The following is a 12,024-nucleotide window of genomic DNA, read 5'->3' as shown; positions in this document are numbered from 1 at the left end:
AATCAAAATTCACTTTTTCCTCAATTTAGTCGATTCTTCATGACCATATGAACAAGTCTTGAAGTATATATTCCAAAAATATTATAACATTTTAATACTTGTGTATTTTCACACCAATGTTTTTTTCTATCAACTTCCCGGAAAACAATATTTTACATGATTTGACGTCATTGTGTACCAGCAGGCGTGTATTTAGATTAAATAAATGTAAATTTTCTGTTTCCCTCCAATCAATGTCCTTTCATGCAGAGGGCGTATTCTTCCCCCCAGAACCATAGGCTACAGCTCTGTCTCCCCTCCTCATTTAACGACAGTCAGATCGACTCCCCACCCTCCAAACATTCCCCCCGAAAGAGCAGTTTCACTCACGTATACATCACATCGCGGAAGCTAGTGCTGCTCTAACTTCTGTTCAGTGTGCCTTTAATATTAAAATTAGTCCAAAACAGTAAAGGTAATATGCTCCTCTTTCCATGACTTTTCCTAAAATCTGCATGGAATTGGGCTGCTGTGGGTGCAGAAATCATGGCTGTAATGCTGGAGGTCGTAAAGACTTAGTAAAGGTAGTAAAAAAAGCACCAGCCTTTCTACCACTACATGTTTGTGTTTCTGGAGGAAGAAACTTACTTCACGATTTAGCCCAGAAGTTAAAATGAACATAATGTAAGCACAATTAGTCAGTCAGTCCATCGACTAGAAATTCCCATTAGAATTTGGTGCATGATTTTTGACAGTGTGATCTTGCCTCTTGCACAATATGGGTGTGAAGCATGGGGTCCACTCAGTAAACTCGAGTACACTATATGGGATAAACAACCAATAGAGACCCTATATGCTTAATTCTGTAGAAATAGCCTATATTGAAAATCCCCAACAAATTCAAGCAGGGCAGAATTAGGCTCACTGCACTAATTGCAACAGTCTCCTCTGTCAGCTGATTCTGAAATTACCCAACCTTCAGGTCGAGACAGAGATGCAATATTCATTCATTCATTCATTATCCTAACCCACTTATCCTGAACAGGGTCGCGGGGGGGCTGGAGCCTATCCCAGCATACATTGGGCGAAAGGCAGGAATACACCCTGGACAGGTCGCCAGTCCATCGCAGGAGATGCAATATGAAAAATTAAAAACAACCAGATAAAATTATTTTGATATATATCCAGTGATTCCCACTCACAATCCTTAGTATGCCTGTTTTCATTCCAAGCACAGAATTTTAATTCTTTATTTTCTTAATGCTTTTTAAAATATTTTTCTTAATTTGAAGCTTTGCATGGCAGCCAATCGCTGTTGGTGTGAGTGTGTGAGTGTGTGTATGAATGGGTGAATGAGATATAAATATAAATGCCAACCATTTACTTATTCATGTGATTATCTAATCAGCTAATTGTGTGGCAGCAGTGCAATGCATAAAATCATGTAGATACAGGTCAGGAGCTTCAGTTAATGTTCACATCAACCATCAGAATGGGGAAAAATGTGATCTAAGTGACTTTGACCGTGGAATGATTGTTGGTGGCAATTGTAACGTGGCTTGAGTATCTCAGAAATTCTCCTGGGATTTTCACACACACTAGTCTCTAGAGTTTGCAAAGAATAGTAAAAAAAATAAAAAAATAAAAAAGATATTTTAAAAAATATCGTCAGAGGAGAATGGCCTTATTTATAGCAAAAAATGATTAACCAAAAATAAGAACATAAATTCTTATGAAGCCAAAACACAGCAAAAGCATTTCAGCTGCACAGAACGTTTCCAGCCAGGTTGCTTTACTTTGACGTTCAGTGTCACAGACTCGCTCACTCTCTATGTACTCCGTTCTCAAGCCTGATGTATTCTTCTGCGTCAAGTCGACGTGGAGGCTAATTTAACCGAAGTAAGATCCTTACAGTTAATCGCAAAAGATTATGGGATATAATGACGACGAAAACTAGCGTTTTGGTGGTGTAACTGCAGGGCAACGCAGACACCCCAACGTACAAGTATAAATGTTTTCAACCGCATAGGAACTATGCGTAGGGTACGCTTGCTACTACTAACTTACGAGAGGGGACAATTTTGTATTCACTTGTTTATGACTTTCAACGTTCAAATTCGGCGGAATTCTGCGGGGTTTTTGTCGGAGTTCTGCGTCCACGGATACCGTGCGGGCCTAGTCATTACCTTTAATTGTACTCTATTTAAAATGTTAATTTCTGAATGCAGTCTAAATGTTCAGCTTACATGTTTCTGGTAAAGGTAGAATTAGTGTAAAATTCCTAGTGAACCAAGATGATTACCAGTTGGACTTACAAAATATTAAGTAACACAAACAGTTGAATTTTATAATAAAATGCAGTTGCTGTTTATATGAGTATGCATATTTAAGGAAGACATTTCAGTTGAATTTGACTATATTTCTTTAGTCCTCCATTTAAGATCATTACATTTTTCTATGCATCTGCTCCAGGTTTCCAATCAACACCTTCAACACCTTCGTCTTTGCATTTCACAGAACCGGACATGTTTTGGAGGACAGGAGCAGATGCTCACTTGCGATACTGGTAAAAGGAATCATGCCCTCACGTTATTTGCAAAAATGTCCATGGCAACAGTCCAATCAATTTTGGACTGCTGCCATGAACATTTTTGCAAATAACATGTCAGTTTGTCACTTCTAATCTGACAACCAAATATTAGCACTTTTGAAACACAGCAATAAATAAGCAGAACTTGTAATAAACAATGTGCTGACATTTCTTCAGTTTCCATTGAGATACTGTTAGCTTTTAGCTGTTCCAGTGTTTGCTTATATGCTTCATGGTGCCAGAGTATATGAGATCCATATATCCCCATTTATAAAGCCATATATTGGGTTACTGTCCTACAGTACTATCCAATAACTATAATATAATAAAACAAATAATATTATGAAATTAAATATATAATTAATATATTATTCAATCATAGCCTAGGACCATTTTCACATTTTGTCATGTATTACATGTATGTATTTTCCTTCAATAAAATAACTTTGGTATAATACAAATAAACACATTATGCAAACATATTTTATTTGACATCTAAAAAAAACAATATTTGAATTTCTCCTACATATATTCAGTCTGTATATAGGTCTTTAGCAGTATGGGGTACACCTCAGAGCATTCCCAGGAATACCTGTATGACCCTTGCACATTTTTTTTTCCCATTCATCCATGCAAATTTGTGCAACTCAACAGACAGAGTGTTGGTGGACAGCAATTTTGAGGTCACACTAAAGATTTTCAGTGGGATTTACGTCTGGGAACTTGTGCATTCTGGCAATTCCAGAACACTGACCTTGTTGTTGTAAAGCCGTTCCTCTGTAGTTTTTGGGTCATTGTCCTGTTGCAACATGACTTTTCGCCCTAAATGCAGATCTCTTGCAGACACCATCTCCTCAAAAACTTGCCTGATAAGAACAAGCCTCTCAGGCCCTCCTGCTGAATTTAACCCGACAGCATGACACTGCCACCTCCATAGCGCGACGGCGGGGAGGCTGTTACCATTTGGGTAACAAAAGTTCTTATCAGATCACAAAGCCCCTTCTAGGCCGTCACATGGTTTCTGCCGAACTCCAGATGTGAATGCATGTTCATTAACTGAAATTTGGCCTTTGTCAGAAGTGCCGTCTCTCACAAAGAGGCCAGATCTGTCAGTGTTGTAGCTGGTCTCTTGCTGACGTGTCCAAACATTGCCCTCGCCTAGGTTGCTCAGTCTGGTACGAAAACCTGGTCTTGGTAGTGTCTGGGTCATCTCATATTTTTTCCATTTTGTTATTAATGGTGTTCCTCTGAAGGTTCATTACATAAGCACCTCCGCTTTTTGCCACCTAAAAGCAGTTCCACTAGTAGTTCCTTGGTCTTTATGTCAGTATGACTGATCTAATCTGCAGCTGTCAGACCTCACAAACCTTTCATTGATAGGTTGGTCTAGTACAATCAACCAACACATATCCTCTATAGCTCTATATTAACTTCATATTATATACAATTTATTTGCTTGTTAAATAATAATATAATATAGTCAAAATATAGCAATTAGAAACAAAAACAGAAATCATACTCTCACTTACAAATATACACTCAGTGAACATTTTATTAGGTATTTATTAGACTGATTCTTTAGACTTTCTTTAGATTCTTTAGACTGCTGTAGCCTATCCACTTAGAGATATGATGTGTGTTCAGAGATGCTCTTCTGCATACCACTGTTGTAATGTGCAGTTATTTGTGTTACTGTCACCTTCCTGTCAGCATTGACCAGTCTGGCCATTCTCCCCTGACGTCTCTCATTAACAAGGCATTTCTGTCTGCAGAACTGCTGCTCACTGGATTTTTTTTGCAAACTCTAGAGACAATTCTCAGCAAATTCTAGAGACTAGGTTGCATGAAAATCCCTGAGATACTCAAACCACCCTGTCGGCCACCAAGAATAATGGTCAAAGTCACTTAGATCACATTTTGTCTGTGAGAGATAGTATGCATCAACTGCACTGGCGGTACTCAAACTGGCTATTCTCTTCGGTAAGAAAGAGGTTGCAGACTTCGGACTCCGTTTGACGTGGTTTTAATTAAACACAAAGCCACTCTAAACAGTGTATCTAAGTGTGGTATGGTTTCCTATAAAAAGAACAAAGAAAATAAAGATGGACAATATAACCACAATATAAAAATAGGTGTCAGCAACAGTACGGTACAAACTATGTTGCAATAATTAAAATTACAAAAGTGCTGTTACATTAAATGTCCACATGATGGCAGTCTAGCTTCACAAATGACGCAATCTTACTACCGCAATGGAGTTCTGAGAAATCGAAACTTAAGCAGTAACGGGAATTAGCATCCTATTAGCACTGAATAAACACTACGGTAATTAAGCCAACATATTAAAATAATCAGATTGACATCATACACAGATAAGGCACTTAACATAACGATATATCCGTCCAACAACATCCTAGTTCGAAATGATAGCACAAACACAACATGGATGAGGGGACTACTGTTACTTGTATAGGTATTGTTGTTTTTATTGGCTGTTGTTGTATTCTAGCTGCCAACAGTGGTATGCTAGTTTGAATATTGATTGTACTCTTCAAGGGTTCTGAATTTCTGTATGTTTACACTAGGACTCGGAACTGTACTGTCCTCTCAGGTCTACTTTTGCACTTGTTCTTGTGATTGATTTGCACTTTGTTGTACGTCGCTCTGGATAAGAGCGTCTGCTAAATGCCACGTAATGTAATGTAATGACTACAGTTGACGTTAGTTAAGGAATGTCGGCTTCGTGCGGCTAGCGACAATTTACCACGGTTGAAGAACTAACAAGTATTGGATCGGCAATTAACAGTGGTAAACGCAAATATACATCCTCTAAAGCTGTTACTTACTTAGTCAGTGACGCACACCAACACAAAGAAGGAAAATGAACATAAATACACCAGGCTCCGGATACAAACTGACATTAGTCTCTAGTGCACATGCTCAGTAGGCAGAGCCTACGTGAGAGCGAGATTACTGTAATATTTAGCAGTCCGACTAGACGGAGTTTTCCACATTGTCCCTATTCTGATGATTGATATGAAGCTCCTAACCCGTATCAATGTATGCATTGCACTGCTGCCACACAATTGGCTGATTAGATAATCACATGAATAAGTAGGTGTGATAAAGTAAAAATGTTCCTAATAAAGTGCTCAGTGAGTGTATGATCACTACTTAATAATAGGACAAAAAAGAACCTCCAATTAAAATTTGTAGAACTTGAGACAAGTTAGAACTACCCTTCCAATGTCGTGCCGTGGGAACAAAAGAAAATGACACAAAAAGGAAAGCAACACAGCTAAACCACCACAAAGCAAAATGCTCCAAAATGTCAACTCTTCTCTGCAAATGAAAAAGTGTAAAACTACACACACTTCCTCAGGGCAGCAGTCATTCATGGATTCTTCGCCCTGCGGGACGGCGGGCGATGACCCTGACTGAGGAATGATGAGTTGAAGAGCTAAAAGGGGCTTGGGTTCAGTTACGGCGAGAACTGCCTTACGCAATATTACTCACTGTAATATTATTATCAAAATACTCTTAAGGAGACTAAACCTGGAGGAAATTCAGCTTAGTCATTAAATTCCTTTAATAACATGAAAATGTACTTCTGTTTTTAACAGCGGAGGTGATGGTTTTAAGGTAATAATTAAGTCCAGACAGCAGAGAAAGTTCCACCTTCAGGCAAAGCATTGCTTCCTCGTGACAAGGCCAGATGTACAACCCTGACCTCCGCTTTAAACTGGAGCCAGAAAAATTAAATTCCACACTGACAGGCTTCAATAACCATTATCTACATAGAAATTAAAACTTGAGTTGATATTTTCAGTTGAAAGTCACGGCTTTAAATCAAAAAGGCAAAGACGATTCTGTGGAGCAGTGTGGCCGTACAGGGCCCTGACACTGGTTCATGTTCCGGTGTTTCTTCAGAGAGATAATAAAACCTTCCAGGAACATACAAGATTTATGTGCATAGATAAGGGCCTCACTATGTCTTCTAATTACCTCAGGAATTCCTCTGGATTTTGGGGGGAACAGAGAGAGAGAAACAGGCAAAGGACTTATGGCCACGTCTGCCAGAACAAGCCATTTTCTAAAAATGAGATATAAAAAACAACCTGTGTCACAACAAACAGTTCTCTGTCGTTCCTGTGATACATTCTACAGAGGGGATGAATACACTTATCAATTAAGCTATTTTGAGGTTTTAATTGAATTTAATTTTTATCATTTATTTGATATTTTTATTTGAAATGAAATGAAAGACAACAGTAACAGTTCTAACAGTATGTGAGAAAATGACCACAGAGGTCATTCTATTTGCTGTAGAAGCACTTTGTGACTAATGTATGGAGTCTCATACACTGGGCTCCAGAATTATTGGCACACTTAATAAAATAATTAATAAACAATAGCAATAATACTGCTGCTGTAGCCTATCCACTTAAGAGGTTTGATGTGTTGTGTGTTCAGAGATGCTCTTCTGCATACCACTGTTGTAATCTGTGGTTATTTCAATTACTGTCTCCTTCCTGTCAGCTTTGATCAGTCTGGCCCTTCTCCCCTGACCTCTCTAAGAAGGTGTTTTTGCCCGCAGAACGGCTGGTCACTGGATGTTTTTTGTTTTTTGCACCATTCTCTGCAAACTGTTTCTGAGATATTCACACCCTATCTGGCACCAACAATCATTCCACAGTCAAAGTAATCTAGATCACATTTCTTCCCCATTCTGACATTTGGCTTGAAAAACAGCTGAACATCTTCACTATGTCTGCATGCTTTTATGCCTTTAGTTGCTGCCACATGATTGGCATATTTTCATTAACAAGCTGGTATACAGGTGTACCTAATAAAGTGCTCAGTGAGTGACATCAATTAGCATTGAAATACCAAAGAACTCTCAATTCAGAAGAGACAGATTATAATTGTCTGTAATTACTGCATGCAAATACATACGCATCTAAGGGTGCCATATAATTACAATAATTCTGTAGCCCACTGCACATTGACCGATGTGAAAACATTCAACAAATTTGGAATCTGCTGAACTACACTGGCTTGACAAGTGTACAAAAGGAATTTCAAAACTTCCACTAATGACATTAATTATTTAACCCAAAAACTGCTCCAGGGGCTTCATCTCTGTTCTCTTGTGCTCTCACTCTCTCGCAACTGCTCTCTCTGGCATTTCTCCCAGGGCATCCTTGAAAAAAGAAATTTGTTTCTCAAACGACCTCCCCTGGGTAAAAAGGACTTTAAAAAAAGGGTTTCCTTTTCATTTTTTATGATATTGGAAGCTATGTAAATATTGCATTTGCATTTGGAGTTTGAAGAAATCCCATTTATTCAATTTTCTCTGCATTATCAATGACATCATGCTCACTCCATTATCAGTGACATCATACCCTCTCCATTATCAGTGACATCATCATTACCACATTGTCAGTGACATCATGCCCTCTCCATTATCAGTGACATCATCATTACCACATTATCAGTGACATCATGCTCACTCCATTATCAGTGACATCATTATTACCACATTATCAGTGACATCATGCACACTCCATTATCAGTGACATCATCATTACCATGTTATCAGTGACATGCTCACTTAATGGAATCAGCCAAGACATACCAAAGTCTATATCAGATCAAATTTTGTTTGTTTTTTAACCATAAAAATATAGCAATTAGAAAACAAATTCAAATTGTTTTCTCATTTACTAATGCTTGCTGATTTAACAAAGCATAGGACAAAAAATAAGAGAGAGACCATGTCCTCGCAAGAGGGATTACCCTTCCAATTTCAGTGTGAAAGCAAATGAGAATGCAACACAAAGCAAAATAAATAAGCTCTTCGCTGCTCCAATGTGGCAAATGAAAAAGTAAAAAATGTCACAAATGTTTACTTTAAAAAAATAAATAAAAAAGTGTAAAACTACACACACTTCCTCAGGGCAGCAGTCATTCATGGATTCTTCGCCCTGCGGGACGGTGGGCGATGACCCTGACTGAGGAATGATGAGTTGAAGAGCTGAAAGGGGCTCGGGTTCAGTTACGGCGAGAATGCATTACGCATTAACATTTAATTATAAAAATGTATCCATAAGTTACCGAAAGCACCATAATATTATTATCAAAATACGTGTTGTTTTAACTCTGGATGTAACATGGAGGTAATTCAGCTTAGTTATTGATCATTTCTAAGGAAAAAGTAATTAATCGTGATGGCTATGGGCAATAATGAAGCACATCCAGTAGCAAAATATTCACCATTGAGCAAAATATTGTATCTATGTGCATAGGTGTAAGGTAACTTGACTTGACTATTTCGATTTCTAACTTTCTCTTTTACTCCACTGCATTTCTCAATCCAAATATATACTTTTTACTGCAATACATTCTCCACGAGACCCTTCCTTACTCATTCCCTATTAGCCCAAAATAAAACAATCAGTCTGGTCTCACCATTCCTGCAAAAAGAGAATGCCTGTGCCAGTCTAACCTTATCTCTGCACTCAATTAGGTACAGCCTGCTTGATTTGGCAGGCCCTGCACCGCTGCTGAACATCAAGATCTGGAGATAATGCTAACAAGCTAATGTTACACAGACAAAACTGAAGCTGGCAATGGTAATCGTTAGCAGGGTAACATACATGTAGCCGATATGAATACCCTAGCGAAAACACTCAGACAGCAGAATTGAGCTTGTATCTGTAAGCTTCTTGTTGATGAACCATGATCCATTGTTGTAAGAAGAGGATTTAGATGGGACATGTTTTCACAACCCTATAGCTGGGTTCCTCCCGAGATTTCTTCCCATTGGGGAATTCTTTCTCCCCACAAGGGGGTTTTTTATGTGCTGTCAGGGGGCTTGGTATTTGCCCCCACCCCTTTATTTGTTCCATTTTGTTACTCTGTAAAGCATCTGACAGTCTTCTGTGAAAAGTGTGAAACAAATAAAAATGAACGGAACGGAATTGAATGATAAGGCTTTATGAGCTGTCATTGTGGAATCACCACCTCATGCTCCTTTATTCTGCTAACCTTCACTAAATCTGAAGAGATTAAACATATTTCCTCTTTTATCTTTTAAATACCAGGAATAAATCTGGTTGCCCTTCTTTGAACCTTTTCCAGTGTCTCTATGAATTGTTCAACCTGGCCATAGAACTGAATGTATTTTTCTCAGGTCAATGACAAAGCATATAAATAAAGCGATAACACAGATGCATTATAGTTCATTTCTGCAGTTTGTAGTTGCTGAAATTGAGCTGATCGGGAGATAGACAAGTCACTGTTTGCCAAAGATCAATGACGAAAGTTATATAATATATATTAATCACTCAATCACTCAATCAATTTTAATTTGTATAGCACTTTTAACAAAGGGGCTTTGTCACAAAGCAGCTTTACAGAGAACTGGCCCCCAAGAGTATGCCTAGGGCAACAGTGGCAAGTAAAAACTCTCTGGCTAATAGGAAGAAACCTTGAGCAGAACCTGACTCAGTGGGGGAACCCATCGGCCTCTGGTTGACACCGGTATTTTATAGAAATGTTGGATATTTTATATTGTTCTAAATATAAAAAGATGAATTGTAGTACATAAATGTACAATCTGAATGAGTCCAAGCAGAGATTACTCCGGTGACGTGGAGGGATGGCAGGAACACCAATGGGTGGCGCTGTCAGGCAAGGGGACAGGCTTGGTGCTACAGCTGAATCAGCAGTGGCAGGGGGGATGTGCACAGCTGGTGTTGGCCAGGAGGGGGTGCTCAGGAAAAGTTGGGCTAGAGCTCCGGGCAGGTGCCCAGAGCGGGGAGAAGAGGAAAGTAACATTGTTTGGGGGTCCAGATGGTAATTGATCAATCACAGCCGGAGAGAGAGGTGCCTGTGTGCGATAAGGAGAACCCCGGCAGAATAAGGCTATGGCAGCATAGCTAAGGGAAAGAGAGGCAGTGGCCAACACAGCCGTGAGGGCAGGCTTGATACAGTCACCACCAGACCATGACTGGTTATGCTTACCACAGTACAACTAACAATGATCCACTGACAGCACTGACTCAGTCCACCAGAGACTCTATAGCTTATGCCAGCCACCCACTTCTGCCCCTTTATAGGACAGACTAAAGAGATACGTTTTTAGCCTAGCTTTAAATAAGGTGATAGTGTCTGCACCCCAAACATGAGCAGGAAATTTGTTCCCTAGGAGAGGAGCACAATAAGAAAAGGCTCTGCCATCTACGGTACTTTCAGCTATTCTTGGAACAACAAGGAGGCCTGCACCCTGTGAACGGACAGTATTCTCAGAGTTTTAGAAATATTCATCAAGTGATAGAAAGCAACCTGAGAGATGTTTTTAGTATGTGCATGATCTGGATCAAAAGTAACACCAAGATCTTTGATGGCAGCACTTGAGGTGATGGAAATTCCATCAATATTCGGCATCATCAGATCATTTGCATCTCATGGACTTGGACCGCACTACCATTATCTCTGTCTTGTCAGAGTTTAGCAAAAGGATGTTCTGGGTCATCCATTTCTTTATGTCTTTAAGACAAGCCTCCATCAGCTGGACAACTTCCTCAGGTGTGACTGACAGATACAACTGTGTCGTCAGCATAGCAGTGGAAGTTAATGCCATGTTTGCGAATAACTTCCCAGGGGAAGCATATATAGTGAGAAGAGCAAGGGCCCAAGCAAGAGAGAGCCTGTCCACGGAGGCCTACAGTATTTTAAAATCTATGCAACAGGATGAGGTGATGACCTGCACTTAAATCTAGAAGCACATATACAGTAGCCACTGTTGGAAGCGAGGAGAAGGTCATTGAGTACTTTGACCAGGGCTGTTTCAGTGCTGTGGAAGGGTCTAAACCCAGACCCAACATATGATTAGGGAGCAGAAATGAACAAAGTTGTTTTGAAATGATATTTTCTCGTATTTTAGAAAGGTTTGATGAAGAGTCTGTGGTATATGTCTGTGGTATGTGTCCAGAGCAAAAGAAGTATGGACAATATGTAACAATGGTGTTCCACTGGTAGTAGCTCCTTCAATAGCTTTGTTGGGATAGGTATAACATTTTGAAGAATTAACTATGGTATTAAACTCAATGAGATCTATTGGAGCAAAATAATTCAGATAGGCCACCTGTCCTTCTGAAGATTCTGCATCCATGTGTTGAGTGGATGGAAGGACAGACCCTATATGAGGGGTGGTAGAAGAACGTGTTTGGTCAGATCACTTTGTCATTGTCAGTTTACTTTTCATGTGTTCCATCATATAAATTCCTCACATTCAAGCTATCCAGTGAGCTGAGAAGTCCCGAGGACCACTTTAACCAAATGTAAAGTCCAAGATAGCGAGCTACGAGTTATATTACAACAAAATTAGCACTCTTTTGAACATAAAGTAATTTGTCATAAAACAGAATGTCTGGAACCACACGCAGACA

This window comes from Conger conger, chromosome 17, assembly GCF_963514075.1.
Source record: "Conger conger chromosome 17, fConCon1.1, whole genome shotgun sequence".
Taxonomy (NCBI): domain Eukaryota; kingdom Metazoa; phylum Chordata; class Actinopteri; order Anguilliformes; family Congridae; genus Conger; species Conger conger.
The sequence above is the reverse complement of the archived record's forward strand: the minus strand, read 5'-3'. Positions refer to the sequence as shown.